The sequence below is a fragment of the Poecilia mexicana genome, unplaced genomic scaffold, assembly GCF_051168715.1.
Source record: "Poecilia mexicana isolate PSO_F unplaced genomic scaffold, ASM5116871v1 scaffold_3, whole genome shotgun sequence".
NCBI lineage: Eukaryota > Metazoa > Chordata > Actinopteri > Cyprinodontiformes > Poeciliidae > Poecilia > Poecilia mexicana.
This window is the reverse complement of record NW_028263372.1, coordinates 14978157-14986853: the sequence shown is the minus strand read 5'-3', so window position 1 is coordinate 14986853 and position 8697 is coordinate 14978157.

The window sequence follows — 8697 nt, the reverse complement described above, 5'->3', positions numbered from 1 at the left end:
GTAAATACAACCAAAAACAAACCTTTGAGTCTAACGCTACAAGGTGAAATAGCTCAAAACCTTTTACCAAAGACAAAGAGGAATCATATAAACACTAAAATCTGATGCCACTCTCATTTTGTCGTCATTTTGTGAAGAAGGCACTCCTGTCTTTTTTGGAGGCTTTCTTGTCGTTTCCCTCAGAGTGTAATGGCGCAGCGCCTCCAGAGGAGAGAAGGTGAACAGGCTTTTCAATTAGTTTGGATGTTCAACAGCGCAGTTTAAAAGCAAAATGGCAATAATATTTGTTCCATGCGTTACAAAATATAGTTAAGTAAGTGAATATTACTTTATAGCACATTTCACGGATTAAAACCACAAAGGGCTTTCAGAATGATAGAGCGCAAAAAATGAAACATGGTTTAAAATGTAAAAAACAATAAAGAAAACTTTATTGCTTAAAAGATTCAAGGGAAAAGATAAACACTTTAAATTTTGACAAAAAGGATGTTAATTTGATTACAAAGTAGCAACAATTGCCTAAAACATGCAGTTGATTACATCGAATTTCAAATTACATCTTCCTAGCTCTTTTACAGAAGATCCACTACCCTAACACTAGAAATATTTATGAATTACGTAATGAAATTAAAACATTTATGCCCCTGAAGTGGTAATATCAACCTTTTTAGCTATTTTGTAAACAGTTTTGTTGTTTTATTGTGTATCAGCAGGTATCCAGCACCTGACAGAAACTGTTAGATTCGGACCTGCACATCCCTCTTAGATGGTACCAGTCACACAATGTAAGATGTGTAGCGTACAGAGCATACAGCACGACAATCATACCCATAGAAATGCACCTCTCAGGGCGCCCAGGGGTAATAAGCGTCTGTTTGTTTAATCTGCTTAATCTGCTGGTGAGTTCCACTGGGCGTGCCTAATTAGCAAAATTAATTTGTTAAGACATTAGCGTCGTTAGAGATGGCCAAATGAAGCTGCGCTGCTTTATGCAAATGAAGCTGAGGATTTGGCTGCCTGTGTTACCTCAATTAGACCCTTTCTTTTGATATGTGCCTGTTTTCCCCTCATCCGGTGTCCCTTATCTTTCCTCCTCTTTCATCTTTCTTTTCCCCTCATTATCATTGTCAGGTTTCACAAATCATGAAGTACAGCTATTGTAGGACTGTAGAGTGGGGGCACGGAGAGAAGGGGAAGGAAGCTTCTGCCACTGCCAGTCGCTAAGAAAACTCTTGGTTTTCAATCCGTCGCTCGCTTGCTCTTTGGAGCATCCCAGATCAGCACAACCAGCAAATAAGATGGGTGTTGTTTAGTTTATGTGTCAAATTGGGAGCATTTCTCCCAGTGTGTTAGATGGGTAATTAGGCACTGCATCGCTGCACGCCTCATAAGTCTGTTTAAGGGTTAATGAGGCCCCAGCAGCGTCACAGCATGGGTTGGTGGGGGTTACGTATGTGGGTCTGCATTGGTATAGGCCTAGCTTCAATAAGAAGCCACCCATAGGACTTCCCTTTGAAGTGTCAGAGGGTCCCCCCTTGTTCCGGGCGGCTCCTGTTTCATTTCTCTGAGTGGCAGCATAAAATATAGATGAGCTGCCAGACAACACAATCTAAGCACCCCTCCACCTAAATACCCCTCCTTTGCACATCCCTTCACCCTCACCCATAACATTATTCATAGATTAACCAACGCCTCCCCAGCACAAAATAATGACCTCCCTTTTCCCTCCTAATCTGGCTTTTAGGGGTGACAGTAAAATTAGACACACTAAGCCTTATCTGTGGTATTCTTTTTGCCTAACGGTAACAATAAATGGACTTATTGCCACCAGAGGAGCACTCAAGGTTAGCTATAATGTAGAACACAAGCGCAGGCAAAGTTGAAAATGTGTATTTGCAAGTTTTCGCCCTGAGGTATTGCGTTTGTAATGAGCGCTAATGCAATAGAAGTGCGACAGATACTGCAGCTTTGGGGATTTGTATTTGTGTACTCTGCTGTGACACGACCGTATTTCTTCTTTTTTGGCCCCAGAGGGACACCCAGTGGTCCATTTGATCACCATCTCTGGTGGAGAGCAAGTTTCTATCAGCTGCGTCCTCAGAAAATAAGGCTTGTAATGCTGAGTGGCAGAAAAAAAAACTGTAAATTATCATTATTATATTTTAGGATGTCGCTTTTTTTAGTGCCATGCACAAATGTTAATATCTTGAATATTCTGTCACTAAAATAGCAAAAAATTGATTAATTACAATTTTAATATTTATTTATTTTGGGGGGATTTTAATCAAAACTTCATCTTTATTTTTAATGTGGAAAACTGATAGTTGTTGCCTTGACTAATAATGGTCTTCCTGGTTTCAATATTGTGCAGAATATAACATACATCCCAATAAAAAGTCCAATAACAGTGTGTACAATTACCCTTTGAATATTTAATGTGTAAAGCTATCATCAAAACCTGTATCGTTGCTTCTTCAGGCATCGACTTAAAGAGGTTTTAAATAAGTGCTGCATATTTGTAAAATTTTAGGACACTTTTTTCCACTTTAAGGCCTCTTTCAAATGTTTACTTTCTAAAGTAAAGGTCTAAAGTTTCTCTTTTATTAGTTTTGTTGGTGTTTTTATTTATTTATTGTTATTTTACACTAGTTTTAGCATCTGTTGCTGTTTTTTCCTCTTCTAATTTTTCCTTTTTCAGCACAGGCCTTGGCTGCGTCCTACAAGGATAACATGCAAAATAGATTTTCTGCAGAATAGTTTGCTTTAATACACATGAAGAGTGTTTTGGTGAGAAAAACTGAGATAGTTTGTGACACTTTTCAAAGTGGAGATTTTTAAAAACTCCTTTTCTGATTAGGTATTTTATTAATTAATGCATGTCTTAGTTCTCACATGCCTGTTGTTGATTTCTCAGATTTGTCCTGATAAAACTCAATATGTCAAACAAAATGATTTATATAGATTAATTTCACACAGCTTTTATTTCTGTTAATTGTAATGATTTCTTGCTTACGGAAAAAATTAAAACACATTCAAGATCAGAACATTACATGAGACCAATAAAATGACTTTAATACAGAAATGTGGGCTTAATAAAAAGTATGTTTAATACATGTTTAATACATACTATTTTCAAAAGTTAGTTTTAATCTGACAAATATGCTTCATCAGATATCCTAATTTATTGACTATGACTGTAAAAACTCCAAGGTTTTCATTTGTCATTCCCTTTGTTTTTGTTGTTTAGTTGCAGATTTAGTTTTTCCAAGTTATTCACAGTTCGTTTTGGATTTTCACTTTGGCTCCTCACAGTGACGTGACGAGGTTTATGCTCAATTACAGATTTATTCTGTTTTTATCTTTATTAAACCTGAATTATCATGTTTCAGATGATCAAACAAACATTTAAACCAGACACAAATAAAACCTAACAAAATACAAAGAGTAGTCTCCCAATGAGGATTTCATTTATCAAGGCGAAAAGCTGCCCAAACCACTCTGGTTAAATGTGTAAAAGTTATTCCTCCCTAAACCTAATAACTGCTTGTGTGCTTGTGTTGGCAGCAACAACTTGCAAGTGTTTGCTATAACTGGCGATGAGTCTTTTGCATCACTGTGGAGGAATTTTATTTGTTTTTAATTCAGCCACACTGGAGAGTTTTGGAACATCAACATGTGTGTCAGATCATTCTGCAACGTCGGAGTCAGATTTAAGTCTGAACTTTAATTATAAGTGACGTCAAAATTTTCACTTATCATTTAAATGTAAACTTGCTATTTTCCTTTAACCACTGCATAAGCCCACTACACTTGAACTTAAAGATTTTCCGGTAGAAACCAGAATTCTGGTGACGTGCCCTTGGAGTAACTTTCATGACACCTGGTGAGGTTCAACACTGTGGATGATGGATCTTATTCTGATTTGCTGTAGTTCTAAGTGTTAAATCGTGCTGTGACAACCTGATAGCAAGGGAGAATCGCTCATTTGTAAATGAGGTCAACAGGCTGGCCGTATTGCATTTAAAAACTAAATTCCATGTCTCATAAGAGGATCTCCAGTTCAGCCTTCAGTTTTGCTCATTTTTATTTTAGCTGTTCATTCCATATTTTATCGTATAAATTGTTAAAGTGGATTGTGTGGAATTTTTCAGCCGGAGTCCTGGACGTCCGTGCTGGCATGTGAAGCCAGCATCAGTCAAAGGGAAGTTAGAGGAGAGCATTAATATGTCCACATGATGACAAACTGCATTAGTCGGGAGGCACCGCATTTCATTACAGGCTACAGGGACCTCTAATTTCATTCCAGTCCACTTTGTGGAAATGACAAAATGTTATTACATTCAGCGAGTGTATCAAACATTACATAGCTACTATTTATTTTCACTTTATTTGCTTAAGTAACTCAGGGGTATCTGCACATAATTGTTTTAAGCCTGAGAGATTCCCTGTTCATAATAAATCATCTTTTTCTCCTTTGATCTCCTGGGAAGCATTGCACAGACCAACTTTAAATGGTTTCGTTGGAGCAACTCCACTTTTGTCCACTCATTTAAAAACTTTCTCATTGTTTTTTTTTTTTTTCTTTTATTGTTGCTTGTTTTGTGGGGGAAGATTTGGGGAGGGGTTCGGACGTGCAGTAAGATTACCTTGACCTCTGTTTCACCGTCTTTCTTATGAGTTTGTTTCAAAAGCAGAACAAGATACTTCTGCACTTGTAGTCAACATGCCAATAAGGTATGTAATTACTGGATGAGGTTTTCATTTGAAAGAAGGAAATAGCATCACACACCAGATTAAAGGCAGTATTTAGACATAAAAAATTTAGTACTCATCCTGGAAGAACGGCGCTTGCTTTGTTCTTTCTGAATTTCTTTTTTACGTGCGTATTTTCAACCTCAGATGTAAAAGAATAAATTAAAATTGAGAGGAATTAATCCTCAAAAGAATGGCTTTATCTTTAATAATTGCATTTTAAACAAGCACAAACAAGAAAACTTTTTTTTCTAGATACAGCTGACAGGAGCGCTGAGGGAGATGATGATGATGAGGAGGAGGGAGAAGAAGCAGGGAGGAGTCATTTTTAATCTTGAAATTATTATATCTGGACTACTGGTTCCTCAAGCTTTATCAGATTGCTTTTCCTAATCATTGCCCCCCCCCCACGTATGTTTGATCTCCATGATGAACAGATGATTAGTTTTTCATGAAACCGTTCAAGCAAAACACTCTGGCATGAGCCGTGGCGAGACGCTGTTGATTTAGCCGTTTGAGCGGCAGCAGACCCCTCCGTCTGCCGCTCGCCAGCCCCGAGCCGGAGACCACATGGGAGCTGGAGCGGGTCAGGCGGGGTCAAGTCTATGGGTAATGATATATCACCTGCTATATATTTAAGGTTTTGCTAACTCTCCCTCTCAATTATGGCCACTCCTCTCCCCGTGTCGGCCTCAGAAGCAATGAGGCGACACAATCAATTTGGGCAGGACTCTCTGCTTTTTAGGCAGGAAAATGACACCATTCTGTTGCTGCAAATCACAGGCGGTCCAGCCCAGATGATCCCCCCCATGTTTATCCACATGCATGATTTCCTAGACCTCTATCAGAAAACGACAGGCGGGGAGATTATTTTTAAAAATCTGCACCAAAAACAAATGGAAGGAAAAAAGAAAAAAAAAAAAAAAAACGTGTTTAGTTTTAATTTTTCTCTAAAAATGTAATAACCATACACACAGTTTTAAGGAATTGTCCTTATTGGATGAAGGGATTTTATATCAATCATAGCTGTTGCTCTTTTTCTATTGGTTGTGTAGAACAGCTTGTTCTGATCACTTCTACGAAAGATAAAAATATTCTTTGACAGACTGCTCAGTTTTACTTAAACCTAAGCAAATCACATTCAATTTATTCCAGCAAAAGTCAGCATGGCGAAGGCCTAATTTGTTTCAACATCTGCTGAGCAGATCCAGCATGACACAGAGCTCCAGAACCCTCCTCAGATGAGCTCCTGATACATGTAAGGCGAAGCTGCACCACCCAACATCTCGGCATAATGGGCTGACGGCTCGTGTAAGCTGCAGAGCGAGGAGGATGAAAAGAAGGTGAAATGGCTTATTTAACCAACAGAGAGCAAGAAACTGCGGGGCGGGAGATCAGTTCTCTAACAGCAACTTTGTTCTGCTTGGATAAAGTAGGGAGGAGACAGGAAGTGGTGCACACATCCCTGCGCTCCGCACAGAGTGGTGTGGTGCAGGGCACGCAGCGGGGAACCAGGATATGAAGGCTGCACGTCCCCCGTAGCCTTCGCACTGATTAGATACAGAAATGCATTAAGTGCAGATGCAGCACATCATTTGGTTGTGGACTAATTGCAGCTAGCGTTCAAGTGGAGCATACCTCAGGCATTTGACAGTGTTTTTGTGTGTTTTCCCCTTTCTGCCTTGCTTTCACATGCACTGTTTCGTGATGTTTCTGCCCTTGTGTAGCAAACAGCCCACATGTATCCTGCATCCTAATAAGTTTGCTTTTATCGAAATAAAAAACAGTATATATATATATATATATATATATATATATATATATATATATATATATATATATATATATATATATATATATATATATATATATGTGTGTGTGTGTGTGTGTGTGTGTGTGTGTGTGTGTGTGTAGACAAATAACAAAACAGGATTTTTTTTTTTTTGCAAATATGTTGTAAACAATATGAAAGAGGAAAAAAAGGATGAAAATTCCTCACAAGGTACAGCTGCCCACAACAGTCCAAACATCCATCCTGTTTTTCAGAGCAGCAACGCAGACAATGGCTTTTTGCTCTGAGTCACTATATGAAGTCCAATCTCACAGATTCACATCCGGTTCCTGATGTTCACTCATTTTTGTTGTGTCTCTGTGAACAGAAAGAAAAGTTAATTATAGAAACCCAGTTCCTCCAAAGATACCATAATTAGATTTTCCATTTAAAGATTAATATTTTAACAAATCAACTTATGAATCATTAAACTTTTGTTTCTCAAAACAGCACCAAGATTGGGCAAATCTTGGTGCTGTACATACCTGTTGTTTGTTTTTAATCCCTGACACTGAACCAAAAAGCTTCAGAAAACTAAGGCGTTTATCACTGCTGTTATCATTTAAGTGATATTCTCTAGGCTATTATTTAACCTATCTCAAGTTATTTTCTTTTAAAGAACAATTTGCATGTGTAATTGTTTTCCGATTAGGTAATAATGGGCTGAAAGAAAAAATCGATGCTGTTTCCTAAAAGTAACGTTGCTTGAATAATGTTGGGTTTACTCATTTTTATTGGACCCTTCGATGTTTGTGTTCTCCTGCTCACTTTGAGACTGTTGTGATCGTTTTTGGCGTCACCGTGGCACAAAAAGCAGAAACCAGACCCGTCTAGTTGTCGACTGAGGCTTCTGTGGTCAGTCAAATTTGTCTTTGAGGTTCACAACAACAACAAAAAAACGTAGCTCTGCTTGGCCTTGAAATGGTTTTAAGAAATATTTTCTGAGGTGTGCTCATCAAAGAGTGGATGATAATATTTTTTTCTTTATGAGCAAATACCTATGGAGTTGCAGTTGGTTGCATCACTGCAAAAGCCCAATGAATACCATCCTATGAATATACAGGTCTTGCCAATATTTGAAATGCACATGGGGAAGCATTGATCCAGATTTATTTTTTTTATTTTTTCCGTACTTTCAACTGTCAGGGGTCTCTTTAAACAACTTCATCTCTTGGTTGGGCAAGCAGCTTTTCATTTTTACTCTGCTGCCACATTCACTAGAAAAGTTAAAGTGCTATTCATTCATGCAGATGCACTGTGTTTCTGGACATTACAGACTAATGTCCGTGCCCGGCTAATAGCTGTCATGCATTGACAGGAGATGTTTTTGCTTCCTATCTACCACTTCTAACCTGAATAAAATATTTCTTCTTTTTTTTTTGTTGCTTGTTTTGAACTTCATGTTCAGCGGCCGTTTATGTTGTCCTGTGGATATATATTATTGCATTGTACCTTAGTTGAGCGAGTGCGGAGGCTCTGCAGCTTGTTGTTTTCACACCAACTCTACCGGGCAGAGGGAGAAAAAAAAAAAAAGAAAAAAAAACTAACAAGCACTTGTCAGTTCTCACCCATCACTCCTGACAAGCAACTCTTGTGGACTTCTCCTCTTATCTTCCCTCTCTCACACCTTGCAGTCATCTGAGAGAGCATGTTTCATTGCATTTGTATGTGTCCATGTGTTGACGCGCACGTCTGCACGCACCTGCATGTGTACACATGCTAACCTCCATGCGTGTGCACACGGGTGTGTATGTGAGAGCCTACATGTGTCAGAAACCTGACATGATCTTGTCTCTGCCGAAGGCCTTGGATCACCAGGCCCTGCACACTCCAGACCTGACAGTGCAGCTGAACTAATCAATATCTCACCGCAGTCAAAGGTGGGCTCTGCCATGAGGCCGCGGGGGTGCACTAATTGATGGAAACTCACCGCTGGCTAGCTCCATGCCCTGCGGCGCTGGAAGACGGCAAGCTTGGGCCTTCCACTGAAATGGAAGGGGAAATAGAGGACAGTAAGGCCGAGATCTTAGCCAGGAAAGAGAGAGAGAGAGAGAGAGAGAGAGAGAGAGCGCTGTTTAGATTTTGTTATATTGTTGTGCTTGTATGTTTAGCAA